General features: G+C 37.3%; 1 protein-coding gene across 3 annotated transcripts in view; it reads right to left on the bottom strand.

Annotated features, from left to right (window-relative positions):
- The window catches only part of LOC128312561 (uncharacterized), a 276328-nt gene extending 263683 nt beyond the window's left edge, over positions 1–12645 (bottom strand). The window contains exon 1 of one of the 3 annotated variants that reach the window (XR_008292003.1): positions 10012–12645. The gene's annotated coding sequence lies outside the window, so the exon portion shown is untranslated. The remainder of the gene's footprint in view (positions 1–10011) is intronic. The other 2 variants (XR_008292001.1, XR_008292002.1) reach the window with 2 other exon arrangements.
- Between the last annotated feature and the right edge of the window lie 1247 nt (positions 12646–13892).

The following is a 13892-nucleotide window of genomic DNA, read 5'->3' as shown; positions in this document are numbered from 1 at the left end:
GAGTTTTACAATATTAAGAAATTAGAGGGGCACCTGGGTGGCTCAGTCGGTTGAGCAACCGACTTCAGCTCAGGTCATGATCTCATGGTTCTTGAGTTTGAGCCCCTTGTTGGGCCCTGTGTGGAGCGTGGAGCCTGCTTGAGATTCTCTGTCTCTCTCTGTCCCTCTCCCTCTCCCTCGGCCCCTTGACAGCTCAGAGCCTGGAGCCTGCTTCAGATTCTGTGTCTCCTTCTCTCTCTTCCCCTCCCCCACTCATGCTCTGTCTCTCTCTGTCTCAGGAATAAATAAATACTAAAAAAAAATTAGAGCTTAGCTAGAATTAATTTTATTACAAAAAAAACATAACTAATAAATATCAAAATAAAAGTAAAAGACTTTAACAATTAGAGTCTATTTCAATTGCACAGAAGTCAGTTCAATGGGCATTGTCTATTTAAATATTTGATTTCCAAAAAAATGTGATCACTTATGTTTCATTGTTTTTAGTGAAAAAAATTAAAAATAATTCTTAGCAAAACTCAAATTGTTTTATTGGAAAGCATATTTTTCATATTAAGGAAAATCTGAATTCTGCATTATAAAGATAATCTTTCTTATTTATTTTACTTGAAAAAAATATTGCAAAGACAGCTTACAGACAGGCTTTTAATTTAAATAGAAGCTGCCAGCCACTCACACTGGTTGAGCTCATTTGATCTACATTAGTGAGGTCGGTAATGAAAACAACAAATGTTAAAAGTAGGATGCATCATGCTAATTTAAGTGGGTTTTTTTAATGTTTATTTATTTTTGAGAGACAGAGAAAGACAGAGCATGAGCAGGGAAGGGGCAGAGGGAGAGAGAGACCCAGAATCCGAAGCAGGCTCCCGGCTCTGAGCTGTCAGTACAGAACCTGATACAGGGCTTGGACTCACGAACCGTGAGATCACGAACTGAGCCGAAGTCGTACTCTTAACCGGCAGAGCCACCTTGGCATCCCTAAGTGTTCTTTGAAGAGGGTGACAAACAGTCCCTAGTGTGCCTCCCCACATTCGCATCTTGTATCATCACCCTGTCCTTGAGTGTGAGGGGGACCTGTGATTGCTTCTAACTCATACAACTTGGCTAAAGTATTGGGATATCAGTCCTAGGATGAGGTTACATTTTATGTCAAGGTAATGAGATGTCACTCTCACAGTTATGCTTTTATATACACATCAGGCTCCACCAGGATAAGGAGAAGTTAGACTCCCATGCTGGCTATGAAAGAGTGGGCTGCCTCCCTGAGAGGGCCTATGGACAGAGCCATGTGGAAGGGGCTATGGAGGGCCTCCACTCCCTTTGGCCCAAAACCATCAAAACCGAACAAACAAATGCAGAATGGAGACAGAGGAGGGGACTTCAGTCCCACAGCCACAAGGAGGTGAACCCTGCCAAACCCCTGAATGAGATTAAGAGTAGACATTTCCCCTGCTGGGCCTGCAGCCCGAACTGACATGTCAACAGTAGCTGGGTGCAAACATCACCCAGAGAGCCTCGCTAAGCTTCGCCAGTCTTCCCACCCACAAACACCATGAGGGAATACACATATGTGTGCTTTACGCTGAGAAAGTAGAGGGAATTTGTGACATAGCAGTAGAAAACGAATACAAATAGTAATTGTATAAAGTTTTCACGTCAGTTTTAGGAGAAGTGACATTTTCGGACACTGTCTTCTCATGTATGAATATGGCATCTATTTCCATTTGTTCTGATCCTGTCTTATATTCTTCAGCAAGAGCATAAACATGTCCTTATAACTTTTCTATATTTTATGTTATGTATTTCTTCATTGAGGCTTGTATATTTTTGTTAAATTTATTTTTTATTTAATTTATTTTTAAAAAAATTTTAAGTTTTATTTTATTATTTATGTTAAAAGAGAGAGAGAGAGGGAGAACAAGCAGGGGAGGGCAGAGGGAAGGAGAGACAGAATCCCAGGCAGGCTCCACACCATCAGGGCCGAACCCAATGTGGGGCTCGAACTCACAAACCAGGAGATCATGACCCGAGCCAAGATCAAGAGTCGGATGTTTAACCAACTGTGCCACCCAGGCACCCCAAATTTATTTTTAATTGTATTATGATCGTTATCACTATTATGGAAAAATATTTTCACAGTTTTAGTTCCAGGTGAATTAGTATTCTCAGTGTACTAATAGAGAAAATGTATTTGATTTGTGTACTTATCTTGCATTCAGGCATCTTATCAAATTCCTTTTCTAACCTACTTGATTGTGAATATTGTCTTCTGGATTTTTAAAGATGCAACCATTTCATCAACAAAAGTGATAATTTTATTCCTTCTTTTACAGTATTTTTTTCCTTTTTTATTGGATCCTTCTTACAGTAACCCAGATGCCAACCCAGTAGCTTCTAGCAATGATCTTACAGTATAAACTCCTCTAAATTCACTTTATATTCTTTCAGCTTTTTCTGTTTTATTTTGTTATAGTAGTAGGACTGGTTTGCTTCCCAAAGCTGCCTTTGTCCCTGCATTACTATTCCCGGTGATGACTTTAAATGTCAGAAGACTTTTTTGAAGCATATAGAAACCATGTAATATTTCTGGAATCAAAGTTATATTAGAGTTTGGCATTCCCTTTCTACTGTATGCTATGTAAAATGTGGGAATGTTGAATATAATACATAATACGGGGTATATGCACATAGATGAAGCAAGTGAATCTGGGAACAAAGAGGATTTTGTTTCAGAGTTCAAAACAGGAAAGTACTAGGAGAACAGAAAATACTAATTCTCAACAATCAAAATGATTGAACCAGTGATGATTCAATGATAGGCAACGGTATAGTGTCTGATGTGAAATTTAATCAACAAATGATACAAGGTCATTAACGTGTTTACATAATTTTAAAGCACAGCTAACTCTCTGAAAAAACTTTTTCAGAACGAAACAACATCTTCTAGTATAAAAGTCACATATTAGGCCTCTAAAAGTGAAAAATAAACCAGAAAACAAAAACATAATTTAAGCTTATACCATTTATAGCAAAACCAAGTAAAAATCATATGACCACCAAGGATTTTTAAAAAGCAACAAATTAAATGATTAATAATATTCTGGGAGCACCAGGGTGGCTCAGTCAGTTGAACTTCCAACTTTGCCTCAGGTCATATCATGGTTCTGGAGTCAAGTCCCACATGGGGCTCTCTGCTGACAGCACAGAGTCTGCTTGGGGTTCTTTGTGCCCCTCTCTCTGACTCTCCCCCACTCGCACTCTCTCCCTCTCTCTCCAAAATAAAAATAAAGCATTAAAAACAAAACATTTATAATAATATTCTGGGTGGGGGAACAGTCACCAGAAATATAAGAATGGGGTTCCCATTGAAGCCACTAGACTTAATGTAAAAAAAGAAAAAAATACACATGGCCTCCATTTCAAGGGGTTCAGTCCTCCCTCTTACATAAAGCAGAATGCTGAGACCAGCTCTGTGAAGAATGTGGACAGTTTCCTTGAGGCATAGTCCTAGGGACATTGGGTTTGAAAAAAGAAGAACAGAACAGGAGGCATTAGCCCACTGTGCTCCAGATAAATATTTTTCTTGCTTTAAGTGAAGACAGAAGAACCCAGATTATTGACTGACTTCTACTCCATTCAGGGTCCCGGCGCATTGGAGAAGTTTCTGTACATGCGAATTACCATCCAAATTACCATTTATTTATTGTTATCATTTTGTTCCCAGTGCCTTACACAGCACCCAGCACCTAGCATCTATTGAACTGGATTAAATCAATTAGAGCTAAGTGACTCCATGACTTCAGGAGGTCTAGAAATAAATGTTCTCCTACCCTAGCACTCAACACACCTCAAAACACCTCCCCAGATTTGGTAACTTTTCTTCCATAACAACAAAGCAAGCTTAAAACGTAACCAGTGCTGGGAGTAGAATGCCAACAACCTAAATTTAAGTCTTGAAGTAAAAGTTTTCTTTAAAAAAAGTTTCTGTCAGTTGGTTAAGCCGTCGGCTCTTGATTTCAGCTTGGGTCATGATCTTACGGTTCAGGATCCTGCCCCGTGTTGGGCTCTGCACTGACAGCATGGAACCTGTTTGGGATTCTCTCTCTCCCTCTCTCTCTCTCTGCCCCACCCCAGCTTGCGTACATGCACACACTCTCTCTCAAAATAAATAAATAAACTTTAAATAAATAAATACATAAATAAAGTTTAAAAAATCTTTCCTAAAGGAGGAAAAAGATATTATCAGTTGAATGTATTGAGATGAAGGCTAATCAAAGAGGAGACATTTCACATAGAATGAAGGTGGGGAGAGGATCCACTTCTGATACTCAAATGCCAAACTTTTAATTTTTTTAACGTTTTCTTTTATGTTTGAGAGAGAGAGAGCACGCGCGCAAGCAGGAAAGGGGCAGAGAGACAGAGATTCTGAAGCAGGCTCCAGGCTCCGAGCTGTCAGCACAGAGCCCGACGCGGGGCTCAAACTCACAAACCATGAGATGGTGACCTGAGCTGAAGTTGGTCGCTTAACTTACTGAACCACCCAGGTGCCCCTTGAAGGCTAAGCCTTTAAAACTCAGAAACCTTTTTCTCTGAAGAAACTTTGGGTGGTTTTCAAAAATCTATCTGAAAGTAAGGATCAAAGCATCATCAGTTCAGTTTTTATGTATCTATTAAAACAATGCTACCTAGAAGCCTAAGTACAGAATTCCTTAAACCGAGAAAAGGGAGAGCTAATAAGAAATAATGTGAACACACACACACCATCCTAATATTTCAGAATGCCATGTCATCATATGACCACATGATGCGACAGTATGAAAATCACTTGGAGATTTGACAAGAATAGTTTACTGGCGGTTAGGGGACAGAGAGCAAGATAGAAGTAGATTAAAGAATGTATTTATGGGCATGAGGAAGTTAAGACAATGTGCACATAACTGTTCCGGGGGGAAATGGCAATAAAAGGCTGTCTGGGTTACTGACGATCATGTAAATAATGGGAATATTTGGTAAGTTGGTAGGGAGTGGCATTTCCTACAGGAAACAAGGAGGAAAGTTTTATACTGTGGCTTACTGACAGAGAGTATCAGAGTTGTATTAATTGTTTCAGAGTTGTTCTTTAAACATTTATTCAGAATTCTATGTGCTATATATGCGCGTGCTTGTATACACATGGAGGGGTCACACTGAAGAAGATGCACATCCTGTCTTCATAAAAATTAAACTTTAGTGGAAGAGGCAAGACACGAACATAAATCAGAACGGACTCGATAGAGAAAAAGAGAGTGGAAGAAAAACAAAAGAATCGGAAAATATCCAAAAATGGACAATTCAATCAATGAACACATCTCCATAATTAGTTCTGATAAGCTCATTTTGTTAACGCTGTTCTGATTTTTTAGGGACAAAAATGCCATCTTTGCTTAATTCATTGTTGTTTTGAAAAGGTAACGTTACATTTATTCTTATTCTGGTATGTTTTTAAATAACATGCCAACCTCTTTCAGTTCGCTGTTAGGAACTTCCTGTCTGCTGTCTGGTGATGAACTTTTCACCATGTCATGACACCTGACGCTGCTCACGTCACTGTGTCTTACTAAACCTCAAAGCAGAAGTGTCATTCGTAACTTTTGCTGAATGACTGATGAGAGTTGATGGGACAAGTATTGGCTCATATTTTAGAGAACTTATTTTGAAATTTTTAAATAAAACTTATGGTCCATATGTATACAAATCACAGACCTAGGGTAAAAGATGTATCATTTCAACCTAAGAATTCAACGGTTGTAACAGACCACATGCCCAAAGCCACCAAGTTGCCTGTGGGAGCTGGGGAAGGCTTAACACAAAAGGTCACACTTGATATGATTCTTGAAAATGTTATACTAGCCCCACACACTACAGTATTTTGATATCAGACATCTAGAAAAAGCAGGACTGTTCACTCAAAAGAGTCATTCATCTTTATATTGATCTCTCTCTCTATATATATATATATAAAACCAAAAGACAAAAATTATGTTTCACTTATTTAATTGACAAGATACTTAAATCATTCTAGAGAGATGTTTTATATGATCATATTTACTGTCTCTGCCATATTTGTTATAGATTTTCTAAAAAATGCAAATGAGGGGCACTTGGTGGCTCAGTTGTTTGAGAGGCTGACTCTTAATTTCAGCCCAGGTTATGGTCCCAAGGTCATGGAAACAAGCCCCGCGTCGGGCTCTGCACTGAGCACTTAGCACTGAGCATGGAGCTTGCTTGAGATTTTCTTCCTCTGTCCCTTTGCCCCTGTCACCTGCTCTATCTCTCTGTAAAATAATAAATAAATAAAATAGTTCAAAGGAAAAAATCATAATGAAAAGGAAAACTCAATGGTACAATCCAGTTTACAACATACTCATTTCTAATCATGTGTTTTATCAGGACACACATTGCCAACCATTAAAAGATAAACTGAGGGATTTTTCAATTTTCAAGAATTTATGCGTGTGTATATACATCTGTTGGAATTGGACACTGCCAAACCTGATGTGGGCCGGGTGTCTTCCACCAGCCGGGGTGAGGGGAGAGATTTTTATAGAGAAGAGGTGGAAACAAAGGAAGGAAATTATTTCATTGTCTACAGCTTAAGTAGTTGCCTGACTTGAGAAAGCCTGCTTGGCTTATTGTGAGTGGTTGTGCTTACGTTTCTTTTCCTCTGATTCAAAGGTGCTCTCTCTGGTTTAGGTTCTGGTTTGCTTTCGCAGGGGATTAGAACCACCCCCAATCTAATGGCCTCTTGCTTACTTACTTTGACAGGTCTCACCCCTTATCTCACATTTAAAAACCGGACTGATATAAACAGTGGCATTCATGTCTTTTGTCATCAGTGCTCTATGCTCCATCCAAAGCTTCTAAAAACTCAGACCTAAAAGATACTCAGCAGTAGTTCTTTATGTAGATTGGGGGAGTGTGTTCAGAAGTGAGCCCTGCCTGATTGCCTATCCTTCCTAGCGCACAACTGAAATGCACATAAAGCAAATCACTAGTCTACCTCTCAAATTTACACCATTTCCATCGGAAAACAAAGTCAAATGAAATAATCTGACTCAGGAGTGTGGTGGTATTTACATTATCTCCATAGAAATTACAGTAAAACTCTGGCCAGGATATGAAGGAAACACGTACTCCAGTACCACTGGTTTATCAGAAATGTCCCTAATTCCACTGGGGAAAAAAAATCTGCCTAAAATACATGACCAAAAATACGAATTGTATAGTGTCTCTAGTTTGCAAACTCTGTGCAGGCAGGGATTTTGTCCTATTGATCTGTCTTATCTCAAAGATCTTTTGCAATAATGGACCAAAGGGATATAGAATGTCTTAGGGAAGTTTTCTAAATACCCTTTCCCTATCAATTCTTCACATGTTCAAGTGAAAGAATATCTTCACCTTGCAGTGAGTGCCGTAAGGCAAAATTGTGTACTATTAACATTTGTTTCTCTAGCATATTGACAGGTATGTACAAGAGTTGACTAAGTAAATGAATGAAAATGTGCAGATTTCAAGAGCTCTCCCTCATAACTTTTTTTGGGGGGGCGTTTTTTTAATATCTGACAAAAGTTTTGTTTCATATAGTCCAAGTTATCAAGATTTTTATAATTTTTTGTATCATATGCTCACTTCTTCATAACTAAGCTCTTTCACTAAATATACAAGAAAAACCCTCACGGTTCTGCCACTAATTGGCAATACAATTGTAGGGAAATTGTTTAATTGTTTTGTCCCATCAGCTATAAAATTCTGATTCCTAGAGAGAAGAACAGTATGTTTGAATATCGGTATGATCACTTCTCTGATAATTTCTTCTAGCATGTCTTCGTGATGCATTGCCTTTTGGCTCATTTTAGTACTTACAGTAAAAATAAAATATTTGTATAGTAATAACATGGTCTTAGAATATATTGCAATGCTCTTGCAAACATTCATGTGTCATTTAATACTGACAAACAGCCCTATGAATTACTTAGTATAATACTATTGTTACGTCCATTTTGCACGGAAAAGACTGAGGATTAGAAAGATTAGATAGGTTGCTCAACATGAGGGGAGGTGAGCCTTGGCACCCCAGCTCTAAATTTGGATGCATGTGACTCTTAAAAACAAAGATGATCTTCAGCAAAATCATCGGCAGCTGATATGAGTATATTTTTCCTACTTGAAATGGTATAGAAAATATTTATATTCTTGTCTTTAGAATTTATAGGATAACCAAATCAGGCTACCTATTTCCTCACCTTTCTGTATTAATTATGATGAAACATACAATGTATACACAATGTGGACATGTAATCTCCAGGTCCAAAAGGAGTATTTAGAGACTTATTTCATTTTCTTTTTATTTCTCTTTGCATCCCCCCCCCCCATTTTAATCTGCTTTTGGAGGGTCAGGCAGGGAGTATGTTGTTTAAGGTAGTAATTTAAGTGACAGTGTAATAATAGATGGACCTAACTTCAGAGGCTGGAAAATATTTCCTAGAAAATAGGACTGGAGAAAGATCATTGCTTAGGTCTTTTTAAAAATGTTTTTTACCAACTTTCTAAACCAGAGATTTGCCTTATGTGTTTAACATTTTATAAATATTGGTTTTTCAGAGTGGTACTTTAATATTTTACACAATGTCTATAGACTTTAATGTGAGCTCACAAAAAAATCACAAATAACAATATTTAAAAACAATATTCACAAAAGTATGGAACTGTGCTTGTTGTCTTATGCACGTAATTGTTATTTTTAGTATTTGTTACCTAAAGGAATAGTTATTACAATTTTTCTCTGATTAATTTTACTGCTTTTGCATTCTTTGACCAACACACAAATGCTTTTTATCACCTATAAGATATACAAGCTTCTTAGAAAGTAGAACAAATTCGAGTGATTGGAGGCAGCTGAAGAAGGGCATAGAAATACTTGTCTGGAAATGATAATGTAAATTCCCAATTATAAATATACATATAAATTCTACACAGTTCAATCTGGACACAGTTCAGAAAGCATTATTTTTCCAGACTAAAGGGTAGTCTTGTGGATTGTTATGTGGTGATTCACTTTCCACATTCCACTAGGCATTGATGTGCCTTCTGCACTGCCTGACCTCTGGTAACTTCTATTACTGGGCAAAGAGGAAATAAGGTGATTAATATTCATGAACACTAATGCAAAGCTGGAAAAGCTAAGGAACAGTGCAATGCATTCATCTGTAACATTTCTCAAAGTAAACCATGGCATAAAATGAATTTCTTTAAGCATGAAACTAGATGTCGACTCTAAATAGATCTCTCACTGCATTAGGATACCTTACTGGCAGAGATTCATCTGAAGTAAGGTTTACTGCATCAAATCTTATTGCAGAAATTCTTAATTGATGATGGTTTACCTTCTCTGTGAGTAAGTATGTTCCATGAAAACATAGTTTTAATTTTGATACTATTTCTAACATCCTTCTAAAATTCTATGACTCTAATAATTATATACAGCAGACAGACACTGTTTAAAACTATTTTTGGAATGGTCTTTATATAAAGAATCATGTTCAGTACATCATGACTTTCATCTATATTCTCATAATTTAATATTTTCAAGTTAGATACAGCTGTTAAAATCATGGAACTTCTTTGTTTAATGAGTGTCTTCAGGAAATGGTTTTTTTTTTCATGTTCTGAAATAAGAGAGCAAAAAACTGGAAGGAAAACAAATACTGAAGAACAATTTCTGTTCAAAAATTATTTAAAGTTGCATTACATGAAAACAGAATTATTTCTGAAGGGCAGCAGATGAGAAAAGCAATTAAAGCCAGGAATCTGAAGACAAAAATGACTTGAAAAACACAAGTTTTCTCTTATGCTTTTTAAGATGGCTAGCGGGAAGACAGCTGTTAAGAAACACAAAATGCTAATTATAATGTTTAGTTAAGAGGAGTGATTATCAGCAAAAGTAAAAAAAAAAAAGGAGGGGGTTGGACTTACATTCAATTATCCATTGAGTCGCACAGTGTTGGCATTCAACAGAATCCATTTTATCTTATTCAGAGCAATCAAAGAGGTAAACAAAAAAATTTTCTTCAAGAGCTTGCAAACAAACAGAACCAGAAAACAAACAGTCAGAGCCCAGCTGGCTGGAAGAAAGAAAGGTAAGACGCAGAGCCAGAACTTTGGTTTGGGGCGGTAGGAGCCAGAACTTTGGGAATTTTTATTAAAAACGCATGAGAAAAAGCCCATTAAGCACATTTTCATTGGGCTAATTATTAACCCTATAGCCATATAATTAAAGACATCTTGGGATGTTAGCCCCAAGAACTAGCATCAGTCCCCTGAAAACTTGAAATAATAGTTTTAGCCTGGTAAAAGCAGAGGAGTTCAAATCTCTCTATCCCCTACAATCTATTTATTTATAGGAATAAAAGAGCCACATTCAAAACGTGCCCACATACAGAGTGCACGGATTCATGTTTGGTCCTAATTTCCTTGCAAAAGAAAAGGGGTCCCTGTAACAGCACTCCCTCTCACAGGTTTGAAGACTTGAGGGGTTTTGACCCAAAATACATTCATACAAAGACATCACGAATATTAGATACCTGGGAATTTTTCATTCGACTTCTCAGGTAAGCAATCACTCTTGCCATTTTTTTTTTCTTTAAAAAAAGAAACAGCAAAATAGTTTGGTGACATCAAAGGTGCCTCAAATGGCAAACCTAGGTAGCACATGAGCTCTGTTTTTTTACATTCTATTCCTGCAGACACGACCAAATGGCTCCAAGCCTCCATCACACAGATCTTAAGATAGATATGCAGCCTTATGTGGTGAAGAGGGAAAACTAAGATAGTTTCTATCTAGACACACTAGACATCTAGACACACTAGAATCTCATACTTTTGAAAGCTTAGAAAGAATATTCTACTCTCCACCATGATAATTCAGTCCAGAAATGAGCAAAACCCATCCAATACAAAAAGCTTCTTTGATGCCCAAAGTAAATCATGTATATTGCTTTTTAATTCAACTAACATATATTGAATTCCTATTGTGTGTCAAGCATTGAACTAGTATGCTATCGTCTACAAAGATTAGTAATGCAGGACCCTTAGTCTTAAGGATTGCATCATTTGTGGAAAGCATGGAAATAATGGTAGCCACCATTGATCCAATCCCTATGTAAGCCCAGCTCCAATAGTCACAGAGCCCTACAGTGTCAGTACCATTATCCCTAAGTTAAAGAGGAATCATCGAAGAACGGAAAGTTAAATAACTTTTGCGAGATCACACAGTACATAGCAGGACAGTATTTCAAACCTAAGCCTTTCCACCCTATTGCACTTGACACAAAACTTTTGCACTTTACCTGGTGCTAGGTTATTGCACATTGCACAGCTTCCTTCCTTGTAGTTGAAAAACCCCAGGTCTTCTCCCATTTCTACTTGATTATTATGGTGTGTGTAGCTCCTTGGACATTCATTCAACAATGTCTGAGTGCCTGTATGCCTGGGTAATCATTTTGAGTAGCACTAAATGCCCCAGAGCTCTCCATCATTCTTTCTAGCCTCACACATTTTACAGCAAAATAAAAAAAAAATCTTTGTAAGTCCTAGTAATATTTAAACCCTCCCCTAAACATGGTATGCACCACATATGCTCTCTGCAGCTGAAGGACTCTAAAAAGTATTCAGAGAGAAGGGGGTGAGATATGAGGAACTGAGAATGTAAAGACATTGGAATTATTGCTGGAAAGCATAGCATTTTATTCAGGGAATTGTTGCTGTTGCTATGGACATTTTCCGATGCAGCTTTAGGCATTGACAATGACAAATGGTCTACATCGTTAGTTCAGGCTATAGAGCCAGCAGGAAAAGTGTGAATATTAGTCAAAACGTTGACTTAACTGAAGCACTTTAATACCCTCATCAGGTATGGTATGACACATACTATGACATTAATTACTCTCTGGCTTTGTCTAAAGTTTTACCCCACTCTTAAAATTCCTTTGACTTGTGGGTCACAGCATTTGGGATAAAATTAGTCATGACACTCTGGAGCAAGCATATTCATTGACATTCTATTTCATTCCTTAATTATCCACAGGGAAAGACAAAGGAGCAGCCAGTATTAGTATAAAATCTACAACTATAATGCATTTCTTTCACTGATCTAAACAACTAGAAAATATTAAGAGAGTTTGCAAAGTATGCCAAAGTTTATCTGCAAAGATCAAACCCCAAAACATTTATTTATCTGTTAATCATAGCACTGAGCACTGTGCCTGGCATTCAATAAGCTTTGTTAAACAAATGAACCTTCCAAATTATTGATCTTCATTGCTCTATAGAAGGACATTTTTATTTTACTTTCAACTTACTTACAGCAAAACTTAACATAAATCCAATCATCCATCATCTTCATGATGATCCTAAAACATCCTACCATGTTTTCTAATTCTTTCAAGAAATATTATATTTTACTCAAGATCACTTTAGTGTTCGGTGCATTATATCATATCTTAGTGCTCTAAAAACTATCAGCCAAGTATGGTCTCTGTCACTTAGCCAGAAGGATGAGTATCTCCATAATTACATTATAGATGTATTATCTTAAGAGCTGCTGTAAAATATTACCACAAACTTGGTGGCTTAAAGCAACAGAAATTTATTTCTCCAGTTCTGGAGGCTCAAAGTGCAAAATTAAGTTGTCACCAGGGCTGTGTTCCCTCTACAGCCTCTGAAGGACAATCCATGTCAGGGAGTTAGGACCCACTCTAGTCCAGTAGGACCTCATCTTAAATTGATTACATCTGCAAACACCTCATTTGACCTTAAAGACATATTTCGACTATAAGGTCACATTCACATGTTGTGATTAGACATCGGGCATTGGACATGAAGAAGGTTAGTGCATTCAGGTTAGTATTGCCACCCTGATGTCAGCAGAGGATTACTTAATTGATTTATCTACTACTAATGAGTTTGTTCATTAATACAAACACTATGTCTGAGCTGAAGAAACTAGATAGAACATTGGTCAATAGAATGGTCAATGATAGTCTTTCATGATAGTTCAACTTTATGAAAGGAATGTGTGCAAAGGGTTGATTTGAAATCAACAGGCAGCTTTTATTCCATTATATACAACCACTCAGTCACAGCTCTGCAATATGAATAGCTCCAGTAATAAAAACTCTCTACCAAGCACTGCAGATAAGCCTATCTCTAACTAACCATTTTCTTTTTTTTCCATGAGGATTTGAAATGCTCTTTTTCGAATTGGTACCCAGTTGTCCCTTCCCAGTGTTTCCTCCTATTTCTCATGCCACCATGTTGCTTCTCATTCCTCCCAAAGAATCAGATTATCTCATGGGAGAGAAGATTTGAGTTTGTAAAAATAAAGCCATCTCTGCATATGTTCTTTGTGAAAATACCCATTACTTTCTTTACATTTGTAGTTCCCACTGGTTGAGATGCATTTCCTCCAAATAATTAGATGGCTCACCTTCTCATTTCATTATGGTCTCTGCTCACCTATTGGTTCCTCCCAGGGGCTGCCCTGACCACTACCTAAAGTCACCATCCTTCTCCATGAATCCCTAAATTTACCTTGTTTATTTCTTTCCTTCAAATCATTTATCCCAACCCAATGACACAGTTTATTTGTAGCTTTGTTTATTGTCTATATATCCCACTAGAATATAAGCTCTATAAAGGCCATGACTCTGTCTCTATAGTTCACTGTTGTATTGCTCGTACAAAAACAATACTAAAAGCTTGCCCCAGATCAGATGCTTAATAGAAATAGATGTTTGCTGAATAAGTGAATGATTTGAAGTACATTATATCTCTGCAAAAAAAAAAACAAAACAAAA

This window comes from Acinonyx jubatus, chromosome D2, assembly GCF_027475565.1.
Source record: "Acinonyx jubatus isolate Ajub_Pintada_27869175 chromosome D2, VMU_Ajub_asm_v1.0, whole genome shotgun sequence".
NCBI lineage: Eukaryota > Metazoa > Chordata > Mammalia > Carnivora > Felidae > Acinonyx > Acinonyx jubatus.
Note: the sequence above shows the minus strand (reverse complement) of the source record. Positions and strands in the feature narration are given on the sequence as shown.